The sequence below is a fragment of the Oncorhynchus kisutch genome, unplaced genomic scaffold, assembly GCF_002021735.2.
Source record: "Oncorhynchus kisutch isolate 150728-3 unplaced genomic scaffold, Okis_V2 Okis07a-Okis12b_hom, whole genome shotgun sequence".
In the NCBI taxonomy this organism is placed as follows: Eukaryota; Metazoa; Chordata; class Actinopteri; order Salmoniformes; family Salmonidae; genus Oncorhynchus; species Oncorhynchus kisutch.
This window is the reverse complement of record NW_022261984.1, coordinates 4,829,222-4,843,732: the sequence shown is the minus strand read 5'-3', so window position 1 is coordinate 4,843,732 and position 14,511 is coordinate 4,829,222. Positions and strand designations below refer to the sequence as shown.

General features: G+C 44.3%; 1 long non-coding RNA gene across 1 annotated transcript; it reads left to right on the top strand.

Annotated features, from left to right (window-relative positions):
- Positions 1–1,166: 1,166 nt before the first annotated feature.
- On the top strand, positions 1,167–13,921 carry LOC116360125 (uncharacterized). The gene is made up of 3 exons (XR_004206917.1): positions 1,167–1,184; positions 8,447–8,451; positions 13,813–13,921. It is a non-coding gene; the product is annotated as an uncharacterized LOC116360125 (long non-coding RNA).
- The last annotated feature ends 590 nt before the right edge of the window (positions 13,922–14,511 follow it).

Here is a 14,511-nt window from a genome sequence, read left to right as displayed (position 1 = left end):
GGAGTCTACAACCCACACAAGTGGCTCAGGTAGTGCAGCTCATCCAGGATGGCACATCAATGCGAGCTGTGGCAAGAAGGTTTGCTGTGTCCAGAGCATGGAGGCGCTACCAGGAGACAGGCCAGTACATCAGGAGACATGGAGGAGGCCGTAGGAGGGCAACAACCCAGCAGCAGGACCGCTAACTCCGCCTTTGTGCAAGGAGGAGCAGGAGGAGCACTGCCAGAGCCCAGCAAAATGACCTCCAGCAGGCCACAAATGTGCATGTGTCTGCTCAAACAGTCAGAAACAGACTCCATGAGGGTGGTGTGAGGGCCCGACGTCCACAGGTGGGGGTTGTGCTTACAGCCCAACACTGTGCAGGACGTTTGGCATTTGCCAGAGAACACCAAGATTGGCAAATTCGCCACTGGCGCCCTGTGCTCTTGACAGATGAAAGCAGGTTCACACTGAGCACATGTGACAGATTTGACAGTCTGGAGACGCCGTGGAGAACGTTTTGCAGCCTGCAACATCCTCCAGCATGACCCTCCATGTGCTTGCCAGAGGTAGCCTGACTGCCATTAGGTACCGAGATGAGATCCTCCGACCCCTTGTGAGACCATATGCTGGCGCGGTTGGCCCTGGGTTCCTCCTAATGCAAGACAATGCTCGACCTCATGTGGCTGGAGTGTGTCAGCAGTTCCTGCAAGAGGAAGGAATTGATTGATGCTATGGACTGGCCCGCCCGTTCCCCAGACCTGAATCCAATTGAGCACATCTGGGACATCATGTCTCGCTCCATCCACCAACGCCACGTTGCACCACAGACTGTCCAGGAGTTGGTGGATGAGTTGGTGGACCTTTAGTCCAGGTCTGGGAGGAGATCCCTCAGGAGACCATCCAGACCTCCATGGGTTGATAAATTTGATTTCCATTGATAATTTTTGTGTGATTTTGTTGTCAGCACATTCAACTATGTCAAGAAAGTATTTAATAAGAATATTTCATTTATTCAGATCTAGAAGGTGTTATTTTAGTGTTCCCTTTTATTTTTTGAGCAGTGTATATTTCACAATGGTTTTGATGGTACAATGATTCACTACACGGTGACTGATTGTTTTGTCACATAAACCTAAATTTGCCGAACTATTAGAATTTTAGAAATCGTATAATATCTATTGTCTTTGTGTGTGTGTGTGTGTGTGTGTGTCTGTAGTTTTCTTTAAAAATACACAAATATTGAAGATAATGTCAGGATCAACTCCAGAATTTGGCCATGCTCCTACAGAGGCAGTTACAACAGCTAAAATACAATGTTGGCTATCATGCAAATAGTCATTGAAAACATCAGGTAGGTCCCGATGTTCATGGAAGCTAATGTTGTTTTTCCTAGTGGCTGAGTTAGCATGTTTCTTAATGTTGACACAATTAGCAAATACATTTGTTTTCATCACTGACGGAGGATACATATTTGATGACATAAACTGTTGAATCAATCACATTTGCTTTATTCCACACTTTTTTTAAATGTACAATACATTTTAATATATAACAATATAGAATAGTAGAGAAGCAACTGTTATACAGAGTGTAATATGTAATGGAATACATTTAGTCAAACCAAGCAAAACAGTCAGTTATAGGTTTTAATTGTGAGACTGAGGTGATAGAAACATATCACAATAAACACTACTTGACATAAAGTATGTGGACACCTGCTCATCAAACATCTTATTCCAAAATCATGGGCATTAATATGGAGTTGTTTCCCCCCTTTGCTGCTATAACAGCCGTCACTCGTCTGGGAAGGCTTTCCTCTAGATGTTGGAACATTGCTACGGGGACTTGCTTCCATTCACCCACAAGAGCATTAGTGAGGTCAGGCACTGATAGTGAGCGATAAGGCCTGGCTCGCAGTCAGCTTTCCAATTAATCCCAAAGGTGTTCGATGGGGTTGAGGTCAGGGCTCTGTCCAGTCAAGTTCTTCCACACCGATCTCAATAAATTATTTCTGTATGTATCTCGCTTTGTATACGGGGGCATTGTCATGGTGAAACAGGAAAGGACCTCACAAAACTGTTGCCGCAATGTTGGAAGCACAGAATTGTCTAGAATATCATTGTATGCGTTAAGATTTCCTTTCTCAGTGACTAAGGGGCCAAGCCTGAACCATGAAAAACAGTCCCAGCCCATTATTCCTCCTCCATCAAACTTTACAAGAATCATGTGTTTCGCACTGCCGGATGGTTAACTCATTTTGACGATCTGACTTGTTGGAAAGGTGGCATCCTATGACGGTACCACGTTGAAATTCAATGAGCTCTTCAGTAAGGCCAATCTTTTGCCAATGTTCGTCTATGGAGATTGCATGGCTGTGTGCTCAATTGTATACACCTGTCAGCAACGTGTGCGGCCATCCATACATTTGAAGGGGTGTCCACATACTTCTGCTTATATAGTGTATCTTCATAATTTCAGATAAACAGCTAAACAGCTATACAACGACAAAATAAATGGCAATTTTCACGCAAAAACAATCACCCTTCCCCGCACACTATTTGTGTGAACCCTAAACCACTTATAAAAAATGTCAAACCTCTAAATAGCATGAACAATATGATTAAAAAGAATGGAACAGCATGGTAACCAGAGTAATGCAAGATAATCATTCCCCTACAGTGGAGTTATCCTTTTCTTTAACCCTGATTCAGAGCAGTTTCCCAGCCCTGCCGAGGAGGCACTAACTAAATTTACCAAACAAGCTGAACAACAAAATAATGGAGCTCAGACTACACCTGAATGATCTCGAACAAATATCATCCTGATGTATTGCCCCGATGATCAACAGGATGATCTGGACTGTATGGCAGTCTCTCCTTTTCACCAGGTTCTTTCCCTCTTTTTCACGCTCTTTCTCTTCCCTCCATCCCCTGGACCTGGACCTGCTCAGCATCCTCAGAATGAAGACAGAACATCTCTCTTGATGAACAGGACCGCGGCGAAGATACCATAGTTGAATTTGATGCCACCTTGGGCAGAAACCATTGACACAAGAAGGCAAATTGTCAGCAACCATGAACGGTCAGAATGAACGGTCAAACCTTTGAGGAAGAGGACTTTATTGACCAATAGAGGCAGTAGAGAAGCTCCATGACAGACTGGATGACGGTGAAGTTCTCCTGGTTCACCTGGACTGAAGAGCCGCCAGCCACAGGTACCAGCTGTGGGTGCCCAGGCCCAGGAGGAAAATGAACATCTCCGTTCCCAGGTAGACTGGCAGACAGGTGGGACAACTCCAGGAGTCAAAATAATTGGAGGAAAAGATGAGTTTGGTTCCTTAATTGCAACATGTCCTCTGTTGCTTTAGTCTCTGAATAATAGGAAGCACTGAGTTCTAAGACCACAAAGAGGGCGAGATAATTAGTGGCTCTGAAGAGGTGTAACACTTAGTGTAAAACAAGTTTTATCATCACAGGATTTAAGACTGAAACACACACACAGATCATGTGGTTTTTACAAAATGATTGAAGTTACTGTGATTTTTCAAAGCAAGGAAAGAAATTGAGTTTCCACTACCTGCTGTGGCTTGTTCTTATCGGGGAAGAATGAGCGTCTATACTTCTGTCCAGGGGTTAGGATTTATCACCTACAGTATACTGTGAAGAGTTCTCAAAACAAGATCACACCCATCTAGACTAGCCTTTATTTGACTAATGTATTGGCTTTTGAATTGACGTGCATCTGCTGTTAAAATAGCCGATATTCAAGGGATAGTTCGGGAGGCTCTTCATATTGGAAGCAGAGTCGTAAAAATTACATCCATGACTCTCTGGAAGTAGACAAAGGCCTCATTGCCTAAGTTCCAAACTATCCATTTAACATTAGGGGGGTCCATGTTTTTGGATGGAGTGTAATGGCTTTCTAGTAGTGTGCAGTGTCTTGGTTAGAAAGTTGAGTAAGGGTGACAGCCTTACAAGTCTTATGGACATTCAGTCCCCATACATTTAAATATCATGATGTAATCTTAGTGACAGACAAGGAACCTACGTTCAAAGTAGAACATAACATTAAGAAGAAGACAATCCATGACTTAATGCTGATGCTAAATGAATAGGGCTAGTCCCATATCCATCCACCACATCCTATTATTAATTGTAAAATTAAAAAACAAACCAACATTCACTATAAATGCCAAACAAGGGATGCAACTTAAGTTAACAACACCATAAAAGAAAACATTTATCTCAACAATTTATCAATTAAGAAATGACAATGTATTATCTGCCCTTTGCTGTGTCTACATATGTTTAAGCTACGGTTGCAGGCACTTAGAAGTTAGGCTGCACCGCGGTACTGGCAGAACAATTCTAATTAAATGTGTATTTAACACAACGCTCTACAGTCTTTTAGTGATAACTTGTCACAAACATGTACATTTAGTGCCCACAACTGTCTAACGTGTCTCTGTCCCTCTTCGGCATGGCAGCCTTCCCTCTCTGTAGAGATGCAGCAGGGGTGAGACCATGATACTGAAAATGTTAACGATCATTAACAAGGGGAAGATATTGCAGTAGGAGACAAGACTGGATGACACGGTGGTGCAACCAACAACCACTGGGATGGAGCTCGCCAAGATAATCAACAGGTTTGTTAAGACAATTCCAAAAGCTCTCATCTTATGTGAGTCTGTCGTCCTCTGTTTCTTCTCTCCCCCTTTGCCCCCCTCTACCTCTCCTGGACCAGGCTGCTTCAGCACACGCAGGATGAAGAAGCAGCAGAGAGAAATTATGGCCAACCCAAGGCAATAGACACTAATGAGCACTTGATTTGAGGTTTCTTCATAACCCATTGAGGCGATTGGACAACATGCAAAAGCGAGCGACAGCAGCCAGACCGTGGTTGAACACACCACCCTGTACCTCCGGAGTCTGTACCTGTGGAAAGCCACAGGTTGGACCACCGCCAGGTATCTCTCCACACAGATGCAGCTCTGGATCAGGGGCCTGCAGGCCCAGGAGATGTAATAGAGGAAATAAACAACATGCAGTAACATGACATTCTGTACGAAGTAGTTGATCACCTCAAGGAGACCCTCGACACAGAACACCAGTTCCACTGCAAACAGGTTAACAGGGAAGACCTGGGTGGGTTTGAGACCTCCAGAGAGACTTCCACTCAGAGAGAGCCAGAGGCACCAGAGCAGAGCTGGCGTCCCCAGGAGGAAGCACAGGACCTGGGCAGCACCAGACAGCACTAGCCCAACATAGCCCTGGGTCAAGCAAACCCCCCAGCTGATGTTAGTGTGGTTTCCTGAAGAGACATTCATCCTTGTGGAACAATATCCGAGCCCACTGAGATACGAGAGAGGGGAGATTAAACAATGAATTACTTTATGTTTCAATATATTGTTGGCAAAATAGTGATGCAATAAACTGAAACAAAAATACATAAAAAAGAACTATATCTATTGTTATGCTAGTCAAGATATTGTACATTGTCTCAGAAAGTCTCAATGAAAATATGAGATGTAAAATCTTTAGCAGAGATAACATCCTCAATAATTATAAAATGTACCTTAACCTACCCTCGTTGTTTTTGTTCCTTGGACCTTGATTCACAATATTCCTAATTCTGTCCTCTGAGACCAACCCAATGGTACAACACCTACATGTATAAGTGATTTAAGCCAAAGCTCTCTGTCCTGTGTTCTTCCCAACAAGTCACGTGTTGTGTTATTTACATACGCACACACACCTATGGACATTGATAAATTGAGCAGCATTGTATGACCAGTTTACAGTGAGTCATTATATTTGACTAGAAATCCCATCAAAACATAAAATCAACAAACAATACAGACAAATTGCATATGCCAAATGCTTCACATTTACACACACACACACACACACACACACACACACACACACACACACACACACACACACACACACACACACACACACACACACACACACACACACACACACACACAGCTTCAAATTCAACCTGCTCAGGGATTTTCATTTTACTCTGAGCAGAAATAGAAGCGTCATTCATAATACTCAGCACCTGTCAAATCATTTGGGCTTCAGACATACACAGTGTTAGTGCTGTTTGGATTCTGTCTCTTTATAAATGCATAGTGAATGCAGAATAGGTTTGCACTTACAGGTAAACCATATGTGATATCTCCATAAACAAATACATACTATACATTCTATGTTTAAAAACACATCATTTCTCAAACATGTTTTATTTAATTTATGAATGATTGTCTACTGTAGAGTCACATATGTCCAGTTCGTAAGGAGTAAAAGGATGTGGGTTAGTAAGTAGTAGCTGGTAAATCAGTCACGGTAACGTATTGTAATGACTTCGATAAAACATAAATGAGTGAATGTCCACAACAGTTCTTGAATTCTCGAATAAAAATGTTTTTTTGAACCCGAACTCACAACGAACAGGAGGGCTTTCAGGGGGCTGCTCGAACACCATCTCTGCAGGGGAGCAGATCTCTCTAACAGCAAGGGTAGGGCAGGAGGTGGAGTCTTGGACAGAGGTGCCAGTCACGCTGGTGTTTGGCAGATATGATGAGCAGCTGCAATGCAAGCGCTTTGTTGAAGCGCTCGACGAGGCCATCACTCTGTAGGAGAAGCGCAGTACAGCGTGTCTTATGGGGCGACAGGTAGCCTAGTGGTTGGAGCTCTGTCCTTGGTATCCCCGACTGGGAACTGTGGGAGCAACCTGGAGGGCCCTTTCTGACTGTGCAGCTGTCACATTGGTGACAAAAGTCTGCCACATCCCTCTTCGGCTGACAGCAGTAGAAGCCCTGACGGAAGCGGCAGAGGGTTTTGTGTCCTCCATGTATGCCCTGGAGCATAGCCTGCCACAATGCCTTGGGGACCACCACCTGCCACCTGTTTTCTCATATAGCTGCTTCGATGCTTGCTGTAGCAGACCATCAGCCAGCCACAGAACCTAAAACTTTGACCATAGCCCTCTGGTTGTGTGTGAGAATGCCACCAACTCTTCCAACAGTGGCCTCTGCTGCACCTCCACCCACTGTAGCACCGACTTTAATCTGTGTCCTGCTCCTCCACCCACTGTAGCACCAACTTTAATCTGTGTCCTGCTTCTCCACCCAATGTAGCACTGTCTTTTAAGTCTGTCCTGCTCCTGTTGCTGCTTCCATTTAGCCACATCGACAGCTTGCAGCTGACAGGATACAGGCCCACTCACCTGGCATACTGAGGCACAGACCCACTCCTCCACACACAGCTCTCTCTCACAGGCCTCTTTCCTCTCACAGTGATGGCACTTACAGGGCATTACAGGGCCGACAGGACATGGAGTCGGCATTAGCGGGGTCGTGCCCCCACCCTGTGTACCACTGTGAAGTCTTGCATCTAAAACTTCTCCAACCAGCTTGCGACCTGCCCTTCTGTCTCTTTGAAATAAATTAGTCACTGGAGAGAGGAGTGGTCAGTTCAGGTAGTACTTGAACCATTTGATGGACTTCACTACAGCGAGAAGCTCTCGCAGAGTGAAATTAACAGCGCTCATGTTTGTTGAATGTTTTGCTGAAGTACGTTACCACTCTCTGCCCCGCCATGTCGGCCTGTGCCAGCACTCCACCTATGCCCACATTGTTCACATCTGTGTCCAGGATAAAAAGCAAGGTGGGGTCAGGGGGGTCAAGCACGGGGGCCCCGATCAGAGCACCCTTAAGGGTGTTAAAGGCATCCTGGCACTCCCCTGTCCATGTGAAACCCCATACTAACCCTGTTGTAGTATAAGGCCAGGCACAGGAAGCTCTCCAGTTGCTGCTGGTGGTCAGCTTCTGCTGGTCTCAGGCAGCTCACATGTTTTCTTCATAGTGCAGATTCCCTCTTCCCCCACTTGGTGCTCCACTTGGTTCTCAGAGTGGAGCTTCAGACGTATGGCAGCCACCCTCTCCAACACACACCGTAGCAACCCCAGGGCCGACTGGAAGGAGCTGCCATGGGCCAGATTGTTGTTGAAGTAGACCAGACACTCAGGTGATACCAGCCATCAACCTATCCATTTACTGCTCAAATGTAACTTGAGTGTTGCACAGGCCGAAGCGCAGGACCTTGAACTGTTGGAGAAAGTAGTTTTATCTCTGGTATCTGTGGCTCGTGGCACAAGCCAGGAGGTCCAGCAAAGAGAACCAGGAGGACCCCCAAACCAAGTCCAACGCAGCTGCCTGTAGTCAGCACAGCAGCCACCCACACAAGATGACTCATAGTCCAGCATCCTACTGTACAAGTAATTATTCCCATTATCCCCTCTCTGTGATTTGTGCCAGATTAATGCACATGTAATTGTGCATGTAATGGTGCATGTAATTGTGCATGTAATTGTGCAGAGCTGCACAGTTATGGGTCTGATGCAATGTCTGGTCTCACCAGGGTTACTGTGGACCCTGAGTCCACCAGCGCAGAGCAGGTCACCCCTTCCACAGTAACAGGGACATAACAAAAGTAAAGGGATGTTATTTGTTGCTTATTTTTTACTTCGTAGATGCTTATAATGTCCAGGGCATAACCTTGCCTGGTGAAACCAGATACACATTTTAAAACATCTGAAGTCAAGTAGAAAGGTGAACACTGCGATCAGGTTGATTCCACCAGGCTAATCATAACAACCATTGACCATCATTGTTTGTGTGAACAACCAGTATCTTTGATGAGGGGCCAGGAGCTGATCTACGCTGATTTGTCCGTCAATGGCGCTCTGGCAAAGACCTCACCTCTTCCTTGCGCACCAATGGCCGTCGATTGGTAGAACAGAATTAGGTAGGTTCAGTGTTACCTGTTCAAACTTCAACATAGTGTATGTTTGTGTTACAGATATCACCTGTCCTATCTGTCATTGGTAATAGAACAGTGGCTGGGTATGTTTGTGTTACAGATACCACCTGTCCTATCTGTCATTGGTAATAGAACAGTGGCTGGGTATGTTTGTGTTACAGATATCACCTGTCCTATCTGTCATTGGTAATAGAACAGTGGCTGGGTATGTTTGTGTTACAGATATCACCTGTCCTATCTGTCATTGGTAATAGAACAGTGGCTGGGTATGTTTGTGTTACAGATATCACCTGTCCTATCTGTCATTGGTAATAGAACAGTGGCTGGGTATGTTTGTGTTACAGATATCACCTGTCCTATCTGTCATTGGTAATAGAACAGTGGCTGGGTATGTTTGTGTTACAGATATCATCTGTCCTATCTGTCATTGGTAATAGAACAGTGGCTGGGTATGTTTGTGTTACAGATATCATCTGTCCTATCTGTCATTGGTAATAGAACAGTGGCTGGGTATGTTTGTGTTACAGATATCATCTGTCCTATCTGTCATTGGTAATAGAACAGTGGCTGGGTATGTTTGTGTTACAGATATCATCTGTCCTATCTGTCATTGGTAATAGAACAGTGGCTGGGTATGTTTGTGTTACAGATATCATCTGTCCTATCTGTCATTGGTAATAGAACAGTGGCTGGGTATGTTTGTGTTACAGATATCATCTGTCCTATCTGTCATTGGTAATAGAACAGTGGCTGGGTATGTTTGTGTTACAGATATCACCTGTCCTATCTGTCATTGGTAATAGAACAGTGGCTGGGTATGTTTGTGTTACAGATATCATCTGTCCTATCTGTCATTGGTAATAGAACAGTGGCTGGGTATGTTTGTGTTACAGATATCACCTGTCCTATCTGTCATTGGTAATAGAACAGTGGCTGGGTATGTTTGTGTTACAGATATCATCTGTCCTATCTGTCATTGGTAATAGAACAGTGGCTGGGTATGTTTGTGTTACAGATATCACCTGTCCTATCTGTCATTGGTAATAGAACAGTGGCTGGGTATGTTTGTGTTACAGATATCATCTGTCCTATCTGTCATTGGTAATAGAACAGTGGCTGGGTATGTTTTCACAGATACATGAGATGCAGAGAGACCTGGCAACATATTCACCATGAGGTGACTACTAATAATACAGCACAGCACAAATGTCCAGTAATAGATACACCATTTTCATTTCATGTATCACTGATGAACTCTGCCTCATCTCGGTTTATTTCTACACATGGGTTGGAGATGCTTTTGCCAGACGGCAGCCTCAGTCGTTTGATGGGGAGACCATCATTGAGTAGGATTTATCTGACCTGTTCAAGCTTCAACGTAGTACCTGTTTGTGTGTCAGATATGACCTATCCTAACTGTAATAGGACAGTGACTATGTTTGTACAGTATGTGTTCACAGAAACATGTAAGGAGACGTCACCTCCAATACAGTTGTGTCAGGTTGACTGGATGTCCTTTGGGTGGTGGACCATTCTTGATACACACAGGAAACTGTTGAGTTTGAAAAACCCAGCAGTATTACATTTCTTGACACAAACCTGTGTGCCAGGCACCTACTACCACATTCAGCCCAAAGGCACTTAAATAGTTTGTCCTGCCAATTTACCCTCTGAAAGCGCATGTACCCAGTCCATGTGTTTGAATTTTATTATCTTTATTTAACTAGGCAAGTCAGTTAAGAACAAATTCTTATTTTCAATGACGGCCTAGGAACAGTGGGTTAACTGCCTGTTCAGGGGCAGAACAACAGATTTGTACCTTGTCAGCTCGGGGGTGTGAACTTGCAACCTTCCGGTTACTAGTCCAACGCTCTTAACCACTAGGCTACCCTGCCGCCTCGGGTCATAATCAAATGCAATTTGAGAGATCCGGAATCCAATCAACAGACTAATGCTGGATATGTTGGAAGCCCACATGATTTGATTAAGTAAGGTGAAAGCGTCAGCTCTTGCAGGTGGCTTGACAGACCTGTGGCTGGAACAGACAGGTGCAGACTGATGATGCCTGGCCAAAATGCAAATCCCTGAGCAGGTTGACACTCTATCTGTGTGTGTGTGTGTGTGTGTGTGTGTGCGTGTGTGCGCGTGTGTGTGATTCCCATGGAGAGAGTGGGAGGGGATGTAGTCGGGACGTTCCTCTCCAGACAGTCAAAACCACTGCGTGCTCACGGCTATGGACTATTTCACAAAATGGCCTCAGGTCAACGCTCTGTCTTACCAGGAAGCAGAGACCATCATCAACGCCCAACATGGGGTATGTTCAGCAGGTTCGGCACTGAAGAGTCCATTCACAGCGACCAAGGAATACATTGGTTGCCCCATGTGGTCGCAGATGTGTTTGCACAAGACACGCACCACTCCGTTTCTCCCTCAGAGCAATGATCTCATCGAGTGGTTGCACAGCAGCTGGCCAAGATCTCTACCAAAGGCAGACGTGACTGGGACAAACACCTGCCCATGGTCCTCATGGCATGCTGCATTAGTGTCCAAGAGTCCACCTCCTTCATGCCTGCCCTTCTCGTGCTGTGGAGAGAGATCTGCATCCCTTCAGAGATGGTGTTCAGGCGGCCTCATGATAGACCTCTTGTTCCCAGGGGGCCGGACTGCAGTGCTTGACTTGGACTGAAATAGGTGTTGGCACTCATTTTGGGTGCCAGTACCAGAGATGGGACCAAGTCACAATTTTGCAAGTCCTAAGCAAGTGTCAAGTCTTAACCTTCAGACAGAGAGGTGCTGAGTGACATTAGTAATGATGGTGTCATTCCTGCTCAGGCCAAAATGCAAATCCCTGAGCAGGTTGAAATTCCATCTGTGTTTGTGTGTGTGTTTGTGTTTGTGTGTTTGTGTGTGTGTGTGTGTGCATTGTGTTAATCTGCTTTGTTCATCATATGTTTTGATAGGATTTCCAGTCAAATAAAATGACCTGCTGTCAACTAATCATACAATGGTGCTCAATACATCAACGCCCATCAATGTGTTTGTGTAAATAACACAACACGTGACTTGTTAGGAAGAACACAGGACAGAGAGCTTTGGCTAAAGTCACTCATACATGTAGGAGTTGTACCATCGGGTTGGTCACAGAGTTCTCCTTGAGAGAGAGGTACAAATATCACAAAGCAACGTCTGAGTTACCAAAGCAACTAAGGTAGGTTATTTTACATTTTAATATCATTGAGTAAATGATCATTGGCTAACCGTTTTAAACCGCATGTTTTATTTCAGTCTTTCTAAGATAATGCACAAAATATATTAAAGTATTTGTATGTATGTTGCATTATTATTTTCAGTGTATTAAAACATAGTAATGAATCCTGTAATCTCCCCTCTCTCATCTCAGTGGGTTCAGATCATTTACACAAGGATGAATGACTCTTCAGGAAACCACACTTACCTTGACAACTGGGATCTTTGCTTTGACCAGGGTTATGTTGTGCCAGTCGTCTACGTTGCTGCCCAGGTCCTGTGCTTCCTCATGGGGACACCAGCTCTGGTCTGGTGCCTCTGGCTCTCTATGAGTGGATGTTCCTCTGGGGGTCTCAAACCCACCCAGGTCTTCCCTATTAACCTGTTTGCAGTGGAGCTGGTGTTCTGTTTCCAGGGTCTCCTTGAGGTGGTCAGCTACCTATTCAGCCAGAACATCATGTTAGAGCAGGCAAAATATATCCTTTATTACCTCTCCTGGACCTGCAGGCCCCTGCTCCAGAGCTGCATCTGTGTGGAGAGATACCTGGCGGTGGCACAACCTGTGGCTTTCCTCAAGTACAGACTCCGGAGGTACAGGGTGGTGTGTTCAACCACGGTCTGGGTCTTGTCTCTCACTTACGCATGTTCTTCTATCCATTTAATTGGTTACGAAAAAAACACATCTTATGTGCTCATTAGTGTCTATTGTCTTGGGGTGGCCATCATTTCTTTCTGCTGCTTCTTCATCCTGCGTGTGCTGAAGCAGCCTGGTCCAGGAGAGGTAGAGGGGGGTAGAGGTAGAGGGAGCGAAGAAACAGCGGACGACAGACCCACATAAGATGAAAGCTTTTGGGATCGCCTTAACCAACCTGGTCATCATTTTGACGAGCTCCATCTCGGTTGTTGTTGGTTACTCCACTCCAGTCTTCACTACTACCGCAATGTCTTCCCCTTGTTAATGATTATTAACATCTTCAGTGTCATGGTCTCACCCCTGATGAACCTCTACAGAGAGGGAAGGCTGCCATGCCGAAGAGGACTAGAGACACGTTAGACTTACAGTTGCAGGCACACAAAGTACAGGTTATTGAAACCAACTATACATAGGAAACAATAGAGCATTTTGTTAAATATGTATTGAATTCAAATGTGTCAATAGCGCAGCGCAGCCCAAACTTCTTACTGCCTGCAATTGTAGTTTAAACATATGCAGACATGGCAAAGGCAGAGAATAATTTGTGCAATGTTTCAATTTATAAATAGTTTGGATTGTTTTAATTTGGTTGCATTTATCAATAAAATGATTTTTTTTGTTTTTTTTGGGGGGGGGGGATATTTTATATGCCTTGAGACAATTGAGACATGGATTGTGTATGTATGCCATACAGAGGGTGAATGGGCAAGACAAAAAATGTAAGTGCCTTTGAACGGGGCATGGTAGTAGGTGCCAGGCGCACCAGTTAGAGTGTGTCAAGAACTGCAACGCTGCTGGGTTTCCCCATGTGTTTCAAGATTGGTCCCCTGCCCACCTAAGCAAACTCCACACAAATGTGGTAAGCATTGGAGTCAACATGGGCCAATATCCCTGTGGAATGCCTTTGACACCTTGTGGAGTCCATGCTGCAACAAATTAAGACTGTTCAGAGGGCAAAAGGGGTGCAATATTATAAAGGTGCTCCTAATGTTTTGTACACTCAGGGTATATACATACATATATAATATATACTATATTATCGACTTTGTGTAGTAGTGTGATGTTGTTCCCTTAGATTATGCACCAAGTTGCACACAAGGACCAATTCAAATAGGCCAGGTCAAGAGGGGATGTTAATAATTTGATAATAATAATAATAATTCAGTGTTTTTTTATTTAATTACAGTTGCATAGCTAATGTTACTTTTTTGGTGTACAAACACTTTTTCATATCAATATTGTACATATATTTGATAATAAAAGTTTTGTATATTTTGGTTTGGCCCATCGCGGGTTATCTGTATTTCCGTACCCCCTTATTGTTCTCTTTTGCCTGACCTTCGGCTAGCAAGGTATGTTGTCCTTGGCTCCGAAATTGTTCAATATAAAACTGTGGTAATGATACACAATGTGCTGTAATGCAACCATAAGTTTGTTACAATGTGGACAATATAAAAATGTATGTTAACAAGTTTCACCAAGCTCGCTAACTAGGGTACCTATTGTAACTTGTGAGTACTTGGGACAGTGTTTGAGTGAGTGTCCATATGCTTTCACAGGTGCGTGAGAGCTGTGACTGCGCCAAGGGCTAAAATATTGTGTGTTGTCTCTTCGTGTGCAGGTATGTCTTTTATTATGCTCTATATTATTTGACTTGTTTTGTATGGTGTGCTGTTGTGCACTGAATGTGTGCACGCAGCACCTGTCATTTATTTTTGGTGCTATTTTGCCTGACCTTCAGCTAGCAATGTGCCT